This window comes from Equus asinus, chromosome 11, assembly GCF_041296235.1.
Source record: "Equus asinus isolate D_3611 breed Donkey chromosome 11, EquAss-T2T_v2, whole genome shotgun sequence".
In the NCBI taxonomy this organism is placed as follows: domain Eukaryota; kingdom Metazoa; phylum Chordata; class Mammalia; order Perissodactyla; family Equidae; genus Equus; species Equus asinus.
Window position 1 is genome coordinate 61,057,221 of NC_091800.1, and position 14,535 is coordinate 61,071,755.

The window sequence follows — 14,535 nt, forward strand, 5'->3', positions numbered from 1 at the left end:
ACCTCACATCCAGTTTCCCCATTTGTTAATATCTTACATCACTTTGGTACATTTGTTACCATTAATGAGCAAATATTAATATGTTCTTATTAACTAAAGTCCATACCTTATTCAGATTTCTTTAATTTGTACCTGTCTTTTTTTTTCTGTTGCAGAATACCATAATACGTTTTGTTGTCATGTCTCCTTAAGCTCCTCTTGACTGAGTTTCTCAAATTTTCCTTGTTTTTGATGATCATGGTAGTTTTCAAGAGTCTTCTATTAGATATTTTGTAGGATGTCTGTCAACGGGGATTTGGCTGCTGTTTTTCTCATGATTAGACTGGGTTTCTGAGTTTTGAGAGAAAGACCAGAGATAAAATGCCATTCTCATCCCTTCACATCAACGGTACTTACTAGCCACAGGGCTTATGATTGTTTATGTGAACATTGATTACCCAACTAATTAACCTTCCTCACCCAGCTCATTTTTTTTAACACAATATATGCTAGCATATTTGTAAACTATTTAGGAAAATAGAGAAGAAAATGGAAAATGGCAGATGCAAGAGAGTTAGGGAAGCTATTGATCTCGTCCACATATTGAAATTCCGGCATTTACAAGAAGCAAGGGCAAGCCTTTCTTATTAACTAGAGAAAAACCAGGGTTTGGGGACCGAAGCCTTCTCTTTTCTCAGGGAAACGGAAAGCAAAGTCATTATCTGAGTGTGTTGATAGGATCTCATATGCTGATGGTTTGTGGACAAGAGTGAAAGCATACGCAATTTTATCATCGGTCTTTATTTATGAGGGGCATATTAATATGTGTGCCTTGTATTTTTGTCACACATAGCTGCAACTGTTTGTGTATGCAAAACCAAAAGCTAAGGGGAGCCACAAATATATTTATTCCAAGGATTATTTTTTAACTCTGTATTGACACTGATGTTCACAAAGAGTGTTTGTATGTGCATGTGGGTATTACACATATTCAAATGTGGGTATTACACATATTCAAATGTGGGTATTATACATATTCAAATGTGGGTATTATGCATATTCAACTTGATCTAATGGTGGTCATTCAGAAGATTTTCACCTGTTCTTCTGACTGAAAATGAGTCTTTGACTCATACCTTTAGGGTTCACAACTACAGGAGAAAAGACAAAAATGTAATAAAGAAAAGAAACCATTTCCCACATTACCTACATCTAAGCACCACGGAGAAAATATCTTTTTTGTTGTTGTCGTGTGCATATAACTCATATCATCTTAACTGTCATTTATGCAAATATATATTTGCACAGTCATATCAAAGAATTATTGTGTGGCAAACCTTTTAACTGAGACGTATCAAATGATATGGAAGTTTAATCTAGTCCCAATTCATAGCTTTACTTTAAACGTACTTTCACATTTGAAAAGAACACTTTTATTTGATATCAAAATGAAAACATATGGTTATTACGACTTCTGGAAAACCCTTGCCTTTTCAGACGGAACATCTGTTTACAAATGAGGGTTCTGTTGCTATACTCATGGTAGTTTTCCTCTTTACATGAGAGAAACTGTGAGTAATGGGAGTTGTTTGACACTGGAGGTGAATCAAACAATGACCATAGATTGCACTTGAATTTATACAATCAAAATACATTTGAAGGACATGACAGCTTTGCTGTAGGCCACTTGACTACTTGCACGTTAATTGAGCTTTTATATCTTGGATCACTGACAGGCAAGTGAATCTTCTCAAAGGTTATATATAGTTTGTTCTCGTTATCAATGTAATTCCTTTATTCTAAGGAAGGAAAAGCTTTCTTGCAAGGCCTAACTCACATAACTGTATTTGCAACATAATTGTATCATTTCGGATTATTTATGTAGATAAATAATTTTCATTGCTAATAGATTTGCTCACTCAAAAGGATTAGAATGTTTACTTAAGTTTAGTTTGCACTTTTATTTTAAAATTCTAGTAGTTTTCAAAAAGTAAATGGTTAAAGTCACACTTACAACATAATGCTTCAGCATTAAAGAAAAGAAACAGAACGTTCAATATATAAGAGGAGACAGCAGTATAAACTAGTACCTCCTTCTAAGTGAGAAAAATTTTCCTGCAATTATATAGATCTACAGTACACAGAGAGTATTTTGTTTAACATTTTTAAAAACACTTAAAAATATGTATCCCTCATATATTTATCTCGTTCAACGAGACAATTAAAATTGCTCTTGTGCATTTCAAATGCAAATTTTATTACATGCTACTTGAAGCCAACCCATGCATACAGTTGTATTTTTAATACAATCTTGGCTTTCACAGATTCTGAAAACTTTGAAAAAGCGATGTATTTGAGTACATTCTTAGAAATGTTCTTAGAATTCCTAAGGAAAAAAAAAATGTTTTGATAGAGATTATTTAGTCCGTATTTTCTTTCTTTCCCTGTGTAACACATAAACTAGTGCCCTGGTAGTATAGACTGTGCTACATCAGACACGTCATCCTAACCATATAGGGCGTATTCCCAATGATCTGAGCGCAAAGCATCATATTTAAAGAGACAAGCTGCTTATATTTGCATTCCACAATGGAAAAGTGAGAGAGTGTGAGCCACCCCAAAGATCACATGCCATACATCACGGTTGGTTCAGCTCTATCTGTTGGCTTCACCAAATTATAGCCCTTCAACCTCGGTAAAAATAAAGACATGAAGGTCTTCCTTCTCCTTTTTCACATAAATTCTATGGTGATTTGTAGTAGCACTTCTTTGAATCCTCCAGAATGACCCTCTTTCTACCTTCAAACCCAAATTCCTTTCCATTTTGCTTAGGGCCGTGAGTTGAAAAGAGAATTTTATGTCTTCTTTAAAGGTATTAGAGTAAGCCACGCCTACTCCACTGTACGTGAAAGAACGTGTCTTTTTATCCTCTGCCACAGGGTAGATCGTTGGAATAAAGATGGGAGATATTTTCCCACATGACTTATCCTGACATGGCAGGGATCAGTTTCTCCCTGTCGTGGGAGTATCCCCCAACTTGAAGCTGCCTTTTGTGAACTGCTACACCTTGTGGTTTATTTTACTGTTTTGCTAATATGAAGGGGGAAAAGTGAGAGAAAGTGGAATGAAAGGAAACTGAAATCCCCGCTGACCTTCCAAGTACAGGCACTGTGCCAGCTACATAACATGCCACATTTTATACTGCAGTGATGACCATCACATGAGGTAGGCATTTTCTTATTGATTTAATTCTGAGAAAAGATTAGGTTCTTACGTGGTAACTGTTTTTCCCAGGTGACGCAAGATCAATAATCCAGATCCAGGAATCAAATCCAGGTCTTACTGGATCTGCATTGTTGCTGTCCCCTTACATCCTTATTAAGAAGCTGGAGCATAGGCAAGGGCATAGTGAGGGTAAGTATTGCTCTCCAAAACCATTTCCTAATGTTGGATATTTTCCACATTAAAAAAATATATATACACATTGACATAATATCAGTTAAGAACATAGTGAATAAATATTTGAGGAAGCATTGTGAGAGCCGTCTATGAGAAATTTAGAGAGACAAGCAGATGATAGCAAACTATTTTCCCGCCCTTGCCCCCACAGAGCAGTTATGATGGCTTCAACGTCAGAGGGTACGATGCCCTGGAACAGATATTTATCCAGCTGAATGTTGGAACCTAGTTATTCCTAGGAAGGGAAAGAGAGATGAATATTTCTATCCTCTGAATGTACAGAGTCATGCATTGCTTAATGACAGGAAACGTGTTCTGAGAAATGTGTCCTTAGGTGATTTCATCATTGTACAAACATCATAGCACGTACTTATACAAGCATAGACAGTAGAGCCCACCCTACCTCTAAGCTATATGGTACTAATGTTAGGGACCGCTGTTGTATATGTGGCCCATTGTTGATCAAAACATTGTTATGTGGTGCATAACTGTATTGTGTTACTTGTGCTTATGTTGGAAAATGGACCTTAATATGTACCAAATCCAAAGTTCTCCTGAACTTGAAGATGTATTCCATTTAAAAAACTGAGGTAATTTGTACATTTTAGTGATTTATGCCTTCAAAATACAAATCTAAAACTCTATATTGACACATCCCTTCTTACTTGTTTTGATTGCCTCCTGTAACTACCTAACTGCACTGATTAAATTACTATTGTTTATCCTTTTCAAGCAGATTTCCCCAATCTGTGATAATGCAGACACACCCCAACAACACAACACACACAAACATACACACACATACACAAATACAAAAACAAAGAACCCTCAATGCAATGTTGAAGGAGTTATTTCTTCTTGCCAGTGGGAGTAACTGTCAGCAATCCTCAGGAAACAATTCTGAAAGTGTTTCCATGGTGAGAACCACAAAAGATGAGGTCCCAAGGTTATCTTCTAGGAGAAAATGATAGAATTTTATATTTTCCAAGATCATCTTTCTCTACAGGTTTTTGGCATTATTAAATATGATAAATGTAATGGTAGATATGTCATCACGATTTGAGTTAGACAATGTAATTTCCAATTCTTGTTCTACTTTGTTATATAATGGCCATTGATTTAATTCCTGAAAATAATCCAGGCAAATTTGGAAGGTCAGATAGTGCATTAATTCATTCATTCAATAAATACTTACTGAGCAAGTAATAAATGCCAAGTACTCTTCTAGGGCTCAAATACAGCAAAGGAAAACAAATCTCTGTCTTTTGAGCTTACAATATAGTTGTGTGTGATAGAGTGGTGCGATAGAGAATAGACAAATGTTTGCTATACTATCCGTGGGCAATCAGTGCAATAAACGATCATGAAAGAAGAAGGGGAAGAGGCTGGACAGAGTGTGCAAGGATTTCTTACACTCAAGGATGACTCCTCAGAGAAGAACTATTTTGAGCATATGCCTCAGTGGAGTGAGTATGTTACATCACTTTAGTCAGTTTTTTCCCTTGTTTACATTAATTTCTTACATTCTTGTAAATTATTTAAATACTTAAGATATTAGTGGGGCAATAAATTCACATCCTTTTTTCTGCTCTCACAGCACTCTGTATTTTCTGATATTACAATCTGTATTGTTGTTATGGCTGTGTGCATGCCTCCCACTGAACCCTGAGCTTCCTGAGCACTGAGCACATGCATTTTAGAGAGTAGGCACTTAATATAAAAACATTTTCTGTTTGTTGAGTGACTGAATGGCCCTCTTGAAATTTTGGGGGATAAAATTATTTCTTCCTTGCTATAATTTACAGAGTTATAAGAACTCTGCGGGTGTTCCTATTGGAGCAGATCCAAAGGTCCCTCCTGAAGGCAAATTTTGCTTCACTCTGAAGCTACTGTCTCTGGAAAAAAAGGTAGTTTTCCATTTGGATGAGAATCTAATGCCAACATTCCAATTTGCCCATCTGGTTTCCAAAGCATGTGTGCGCTTATCAACCACGTAGAACACCGGTTCTCCAGGCATTAACCGAACTGCCTGTTATGCTATTCCTAACCAAACCAGAGTAACAGAATTGATGCTCTTTTAGACACTGAAGATTACCTAAGAGACCCACAATATTTACATTTTCTACTTGGATCAAGTTTGACCACGTTCATTTAATTCCTTGCAATTTCACCTTGATTGAGATGTGTTTTATTATTGCCTTAGCTTTTGTTAAGAGATTTCACAGTGTACACAATAGTAACAGCATTCACCACAGTAACACAATATGCACCATGTCGGTTACTATAAAACTATTTTTGAAGATGTTATTTATTACTTCAGTCAGTGTTTACTATATAAAATCTTTGTGACATTTTTACTTTACAGTATTTTATAGTTCTTAAAAAAAGTTTATATTCTCTAAAGCACTGGTATGCTTCCTCCTTTATGATCAAATGTACCATATAAATAATACGATTCCTTTTTATTTTCCTTTTCCTCTACAAAGATCAAAGAGAAATGTGAAATTCAGGCACAGTAACTTTTCCCTCTCTCCTTATTTGCTATTTCTATTTATCTTTTTATTATTTATTTGAATCTTTTTTGCTTTAAGACGCCTCAGAAGTTTTGCATGAAGAATTGAGATATAGTGTGCATACATAAGAAATTAATCATTCCAATTTGCACTTGAAGAAAGCAAATCAATTCTGAGCCTTATTTTTCTCATTAGTATGTATGTTTTTAATTTACTTTTCAAATTATTGCAGAAGCCCTATAAATATGTTTAGCATAGCACCTGTTGTCCATATGAACTGTTATTGGTAAATTGATATAAATTGATGTTGTGAAATGATTTAGCATTACACAGGGTGATAATTTTTCAAGCTATCTTATTTAGGTGTTTATTAAATAACCATGAACAAATTAATGGTAATATGTCCCTTTTATTAATTAAATAAATTTATTTGATTTTTCTTATTTAGAGAGTACTTTTTTTGAAGTGCCCAAAACCCAATTAAATCTAAAATAGCATGTATGTGAAACTCTAGAAGTAAAGAAGTTTGCAATTAATGTGCTGTTGTCATGGTGTAGAAAATGAGAAACTGAAAATTAAGATAAAATCCATTAAAGAGTTGTGTATAATATTTCTTTGTCAGAATGGTCACTGTTCATAAGTAACGTCAATTAACTATGTCTTCTATACATACGGTGTTGTACAAACCCTGTCCTTCAATGGGCATCGTGGCTAAGAACGTGGACTTCAGAGTCTGGAAGTTCTGTATTTGAACCCAGGCTCTGTCACTTACCAGCTTATGACAAAGGTAATTTATTCAGTTTTCTTGTCTAGGTAATAGGGATAATAGTATTCTATATGATAGTTTTAGAGATTAAATGAGATAATGTATGCCTATTATTAGTAAAGTTTCCCTAACAAATTCTACAGAAAGTATACAACATTAAATTTTAGTGTCAAAACAAAAAGTCTGAAACCCTGCCACACCTTATCAACTCCTCAAAGTGCAATCCAGTAAATTTACGAGATTCCTTGAAAGGTAGCTGAGCCTTCACATATACACGTGTTTGTGAAGTGTCACCAAATGGCATCAGCCATGTTCTTCTTCTAATCTTTTCCTTACTATTGACATCTGCTCTATAGGCAGCTGCTTATAGGTGCCAAAGATAATGCCCATAATTGGAAGCAGGTCACCCCAGTAAGGCATATAAACTACAACTTGAAAATCTAAATCTGTGACATTAAGAAACCATATTTCCAAATTTGACTAAAAAGATTCAAATACTATTTAACTAGACTAATTTCGTTCTTCCTTATTTTTGCAGGGGAGGCAATATATTTTGATTTGTGCTCAAAGCCATGAGAACAAGTAATATTCCAGGCATCTGAAGGATCATAAATATATTTATACACAATTGATCTTCATAGGAAGCCATATTTGGATTTGGTTATTTTAGAACCCTGCCCTTTGTTACATTTTTGTAGCAATATTTTATTATCCATTATAATAAGCTAGATAATAAAAGTCATAGAATGTTAGCCAAGACAAACAATTAGCCTTATTAAGAATAGTGTTATGAAGAATAAACTCAGTTGATCAATTACAGATTATCAATTATCCATAACCAATCCTTTTTTAATAATATTTTAAAATCTATTTTGTAACTTCTGAGAAGTGGACAAAGAAAAAAGTTTGCTTTCGTTTCTTAGATTATTTGTTTAATACAAGTTAGAATTTGACACTGTTCTTACCTTAAATATTTTCTTTTTTTTAAAGCCTGGGGCCTAATAGGAACTTAATAAATATTCTTTTGTGTCCTTACTTATAATAGATACTCAAATACAATTAAAAGAGTGAATGGAAGCATTTCTGAATGAAAGCTTCTTGTTTTAGAAATATTATTGATGTCATATTAAAATATATTGCTTCCTAGGTCAATCTACTTCTAGGACACATACAGACATCACTGTCGAAAGGGGGTTCGTAGCATATCTCCATTTTCTAAAATATGTATATCTCGAATTTAGTGGCACCACAGAAAATAATTGAAAGGGGAAATCCTTAACAGGTGAACATTATTGGGAAAAAAAAATCCCTGATTTGTAGTGTTTGTCATTTTCCATAGTGTAAATACTCCCACACTGGCCCATTTCAAGTTACCAACGTGATGTCACTGAAAGCACAGTTGAGAAAAGAAATGCAGAAACAATTCACATGAGCTGATACAAGTGGTCTCCAGGACAGCAAAGGATCTACCGCTAAAGATACGTATGTATTCCTAGTGTCCGATACTCAATTTCCATGTTGTTGAAAATGAGAATATCAGTGCTATACTATGAATTTTTAAGAGAATATTTATTGAGTAGTTCATATAAAACTCTGAATCAGGTCCGGCCCCATGGAGCTCTGCTGTGGTGGCCCAGGGTTCAGATCCTGGGCAGACATGGCACCACTCGTCAGGCCACATTAAGGCAGTGTCCCACATGCCACAACTAGAAGGACCTGCAACTAAGATATGCAACTATGTACCAGGGGGGATTGGGGGAGATAAAGCAGGAAAAAAACAAACGAACAAACAAAAACCTCTGAATCATGTATCTGAAATTTTAATGGCAAATTGTTTTTTTCTTTAAGCATAAATACTCAGAAACCCACAATTATAGGTTTTTTATGTTTATCAAGTGTCTATGTGTCAATTACCGTGTATTACCTGTCTGGCTTCTTTTCAGGTCTCTGCACATATATGACCTCTTTTCAGGTCCATTTCATACATGAGCATATTAAGACCAAGGTCACAAATTGGCAGAACATTGCTAATGTGTCAGGTTTATCTGGCAGTAAGCCATGCACTTTGCTTTACTCTGTTCTAGCTAAACCATCTCAGATAGAAAAATACTATCTCAACCTTAGTTCCCTGAAGGAGAGCATGAGACAAAGGTTTTCATTTCAAGTAGATGATTTAAGAAGAAATTTCAGCGAGTGGGAGTTAGGGTCCAGAAAAGAAAACAGGGAATAAGGAAAAGTCAATCCTGAGATGCACTACTTAGTTGACCACTGAAATGAGTGTCTGATGCTGGATCCTTAGGGAATTCCTGTGGAATTCATAAAATATATCTTAAAACATTCTGCCTAGAATGGAAGGGCAAAGCACTGCTCATTATTTCCTCTTCACCTTTTCAAGGATGACCCTGCAGAATTAATTGGTAGGTCACTTCTAAGTTGCATCAGGGTGAAGTTCGCAAGAAATCTACATGTCAGCATCAGACAAGCTCCAAGGCAGTTCTGGCCTTAGGTAAGGTGCTGCCTGATTTTGTCTGCAAAGTCTTTGTGAATCTGATGCTTTTATCAGTGGCTGGAGCAAAAGGTACAGCCAAAGGATTTTGAAGGGGTGCACAAAAAATGTTTGACAAAAGTACCTATTCCACTCTTAAAATATGTACATTAGATAGAAAGATAGTCTATGATACAATTGCTTATGTTTTAATGCAGTTGTTTCATGTCACTTGAAATTTGAAAAGTGAAAGCACATCACATGGTTCATGACATGAAACCACTGACATACAGACGTGTTGGATCACCTTCCACATTCGAATCAATTAGTACAACCTAAAGACCTAAAAACCACAGTGTAATTGGCTTGGAACTGACCTAACACACTGGTATTTAGAAGAGAAGGCAAATGTAAAGAATTATTAGAGATGGCTTTGCTCATCACTAGTAGCAAGAATCATACATTTTTCTACACTCAGTTTCTTAGTTGAGGGTTTGGGTTAATGGTTTCAGCTCTATTGTTTATGTAATCATTAAATGCCTTGGCTCAGAAATTCCACTTCCTTTCTCAAAACAGCCTGGCTCAAGCAAACCATTTCCTCACGTTCATGTGTTTTTTATTAGAAACCTATTGTTCAGATCCATATGCTCCCAGTTTATTTCTTTCCAAAGTGAGTTCTAATGAGCTAAGACAGTAATAGAGAAATAGGTTCTATAATGCCCTATGGAAGCTGACACTATGGTTTAACAGCTGACTTCAGTGATGGATTTTATATAGTCGTTTCCACTGTATGGACTGATTTAACAGCAACAGATAGATAACTATTTTTTTTTTCTTTAAAAATACAAGCTTTCCCTTGTGAAAATCATTCTCAGAAGTTAATTTGTAAGTAATTTATTTTTTCTTATTGCTATGGATTTTTCTCAACAAGTGTGGGAACACAGCTTTATCTTTTTTCTTTCCTTTTTTATGCTTGAGCTTTCTTTTACATAGTCCAGCTCTGGCCTGCATGCATAGAGAGTGGATTGACTAGAAGTAGGATTTAAGACCCTGTTTAAACTGTCAGCAACTTAATTTGACTAAGATTTATAGCCAAGATGGTTTAAGACAAATAACTTGTCAAAATAAACGAATTATATTTTAATTATTTGCATGAAATAAATATAATTAACTTGAAATAAACTGAATTAATGTGTATTTATTCTGTAACTATATTTATGCAAGTTTTATATTGCTGGATTTTTCTAGAGATTAGTTCAGTTCTTTTTGTTGTTTTTCCATCTAAATATTACTTTTCTTAAGAATTTAAAACCATTTTTATAAGATCTTGCTGCTTCTGCTAATAGGGAAATCCATCCTAAGATCTCTTAAAAATGTATCCTTTGTTGGTATACAGAGAAAATGGTTTCCCAAAGATGTTCATGTCCTAATGCCAGAAAGCTGTCAATATCTTACCTTACTTAGCAAAAGGGACTTTGCAGATGTGGTTAAGTTAAGGATCTTGAGATGGCGAGCTTATTCTGGCTTATCTAGGGGCCCAAAGTAATCACAAGGATCCTTATAAGTGAAAGAGGAAGGCAAGAGAATCAGAATTAGAGAAGGAGATGTGAAGATGGAAACAGAGGTCTGAGTGTTGGAAAGATTCCATCCAAGGAATGTGGGCAGGCTCTGGATGCTGGAAAGGACAATGAACTGGATTCTCCCTGAGAGCCTCCAGAAGGGCTGCCAGACCAGTTTAGACTCTGACCTCCAGAACTGCAAGATAATAGGTGGGTGTTGTTTCAAACCACCAGATTTTTGGTAATTTGTTGAAGCAGCAATAGGAAATTAATACATCCCCGCTCCAAGAATTTCTGGAATTTCCCAGCCGTACTTCACTGGTGCTTACAGATAAGGTTCTTGTTTTTGGTCCACCGAACACTCACTTTTTCAACTTCAGTTGAATCTGTCTGGCACCTGTGATACTGTTTTATTCTATACAGTTCTATACAGATCCCAACAATGCTGGTTGGGATCATTATCACTATCATTTAAACACCAAAACATCTGTTTAGCATCACAGATTTGTCCTGACACTTTTAGTACTTCCCTTGTGTCCCACTGAGTATTACTCCTTCTTTCTGCTGGGTATATTACTCCACTTTTTAAATTTTCCTTATTCTGTGGGCAAATAAACAAATAAATAAAGTATCTTTATTTGCCCACAGAATTACTACACTCCTCCAATGGACATAGCTTAGCTCAAGACAAGACTGATCAGAGGATACCCTTCCCTGAACTTCTAATCATCTAGACAACACTATCTGCTGCCATACAGAACACGAATGTGACTCTGCTCCTGTATGAGAGCTTCAGCACAAATCGTGATGTGAATTCAAGCCCCATGAGCATAGCTGTCTCACTGAACTCGCTTTACTTTATCATCCCTCTTCTTCCAATGAGACAGCTAGAAGGAAAAACAACACAGGTACAGTCTGACCCATGCAAGACAGAAAAGTGCTTCATCTCCATTGTTCTGAACTATATAATCCTGTTAACATTGCAAGGTGGCACATTGAGTTATGTAAGTAATGAAACTGGATTATGGGTCAAAGGAATTTGAAATCAACTAAATCCTGTAATATTTTATAAATATTCAGATTTTACTAGTTCTAAATTTTAAAGACGCGTATGTTTTGTCCTTATCTTGATATTTACAAGAATGTTCTCCATAGCTGGAAAATATTTGATGCCATTTCTCTCTTCATTGAGCAGAAATTATCTAAACCTTATCCTCCCAATTTCCTTCTTGCTCACACCATCAATAAATTAAATGTAGAATTGTTAATTAATTAATGAACTACCGTTATTATCAAGATGATTGTTGACTTTCCTTTTGCCTTAAGTCAATTACATTAAATATAATTTAATTAATTGATTAAATGAATAAATTATTTCTTAGAATGAGAGATTATTGAATATTAAGGATTAAGAAAAAACCTGATCGACAGAAATACTGAAAATTTAAATCTTTATAATTGAATTCTATGTTTAAATTGTTGATTTAAATACTCCATTCATTGAAAGTATTTGACTAATATATAAAAATTGTACATAAATATGAATTTATTAACAATAAGATAATCAGTTAAAATATTATTACAGAATTCACGTTTTTACATTTATTTCATTCAACTATTTTGTAAATATAAAAATCAAATTAGATTTAATTGCTTTTGTAATGTGTCTACAAATATATATTTAATATTTTATACACTTTAAAAAGCTTAGAAGACTCCTCTGCTATGAATTTCCACATATTGTGGATGAAGAATTTGAAGGTCACGTGAGTTAAACACCCTTCTCAAATAACACCACCAGGACCCAGGGCTTTTGATTTTTATGCCTTTGTCCTTTGAACAAAGGTATAAAAGTTCTTTGTTGACTTTCATTGTTAAGCTTTGTTGCTAGGATTGATTCTTACTTTTAGCGACCCTGTGTACAGCAGAGCAGAACCCTGTCTGGTCTTTCTGCTCCATCCTCGCAGCTTCCAGTGCTACATCAGACAATGCTCCACTGCTATTCACAGAGTTTTAATGATAGATTTTTTCAGAAGTGAGTGGCTAGGTCCTTCTTCTTAGTTTGTCTGGTCTGGAAGCTTTGCTGAAAACTGTCCACCACGGGTGACCCTGCTGGTATTTACCAGTGGCATAGCTTTCAGCATCATAATAACACACAGCCGCCGCCACAGTGTGACAACGGACAAACAGGTGGTGTGGTTCCCGGACCGGGAAACAAACCCAGGCCACAGCAGTGAGAGTGCCAAATCTTAATCACTAGACCACCAGGGCTGGCTATTGTAAGGCCAAACCTCTGATATGAGGTTATCTTCTTGCTTAATTTTTTTTTCTCTTAAATGAGAGTTACAGCAAATTTCTAAGGAATGGAAGTTTTATTTTAACTTGGATTCAGAGTAATTAAAGTTTTACATGATTAATGCTATTCCATGATATATTTATTATTTAATGCAATTTTCCAAATAGTGTTTCTGCTTAGAAGATAAATGCATAACAACTAATATTTCTTTTTGCAAACCTGGCAATAAATATCTAAATATTGTACTCAGCAGATTATATGTGGTAGTACATTATGTGCATTCTATTAAAGTTTGACAATTCTAATATTGAAATACATATATTCCCACCAAAAATAGAGGCCAATTTTGTGAATATTAGAATATTTTTTGTTAGTTTGTTTTCCCATTTTAGAAGCATCTTTTTTTTGCCCTGAAGAAGATTTGCCCTGAGCTAACATCCACTTCCAATCTCCTTCTTTTTGTATATGAGCTGCTGCCACATCATGGCCACTGACAGACCAGTGGTGTAGGTCCAGGCCCTGCTCTGGAACTCAATCCAGGCTGCCAAAACAGAGCATGCCAAATTTAACCACTAGGCCACTCGAGATGGCCCTAGAAGCATCTTTTTGAATTCTAGCTTTTACAGATTCTGTCCATTTAGTACAATTTCTAAGAAAAGCAGCAATGGTTGTTAAGACTTCCTTTTTCCTCTCATACAGTACTTGTAATTTGGTGACTGTAGGAGTGAGTTCTCGCTACATTTAAGCATTCATTTTACTTCCTCATCCCACAAATTCCTTTCATACAGCAGTCTGAGGGAGACAAGAGAAGAAGCAGGAGGGAGAAATTTGAAATTTGTTTTTTTTTGTAAACCATGCACGCAAACGTAAAAAAAGGATTCAGTTTCAAACCTATTTTAATTACTGAAATATCAAAATTAAATTGAGTCATTTCATTATCACCTAGCTTTTCAATGCTTCATGTAGTGCACAATCTAAACACAGACTAGCTAAGTATGAACCATGACTCTAGCATTTTCTCACTGTCCAAGTTGCTTAACTTCTACCTAAGTTTCCACATCTGCAAAATGAAGATAAAAAGAGTACCTACTGGACATGGCAATGCTGGGCATGTTAAATATGTTAATATAGTTAAGCTCCTGGGTGCTATATCTAGTGCATAGTAAGTATTCAATAACCACAAGCAAGTTTTTTGGAAGGAATAATATAGTTTAAAAGTAAATGAATCATAAGTGTGCCAACTTGTAATACTTAAAAAGCTCTGGAAAATAGCGTGAAGGAAGAATGAGGAATCCAGCAACCATTGTTTAATCTCATCTTTCTTTCACTAGCTATCTTATGGGCCCTGGAATGTATGAATTTATGGCTCATTGGAGTTTATTTTATAACAGCAGACAAGAAAAAACAAAATAAAATCAAAACAACAAACCAAAGTGTGTTCTACAAGTTGAGCATTAGAAAGAAAGAAAGAAATGTCT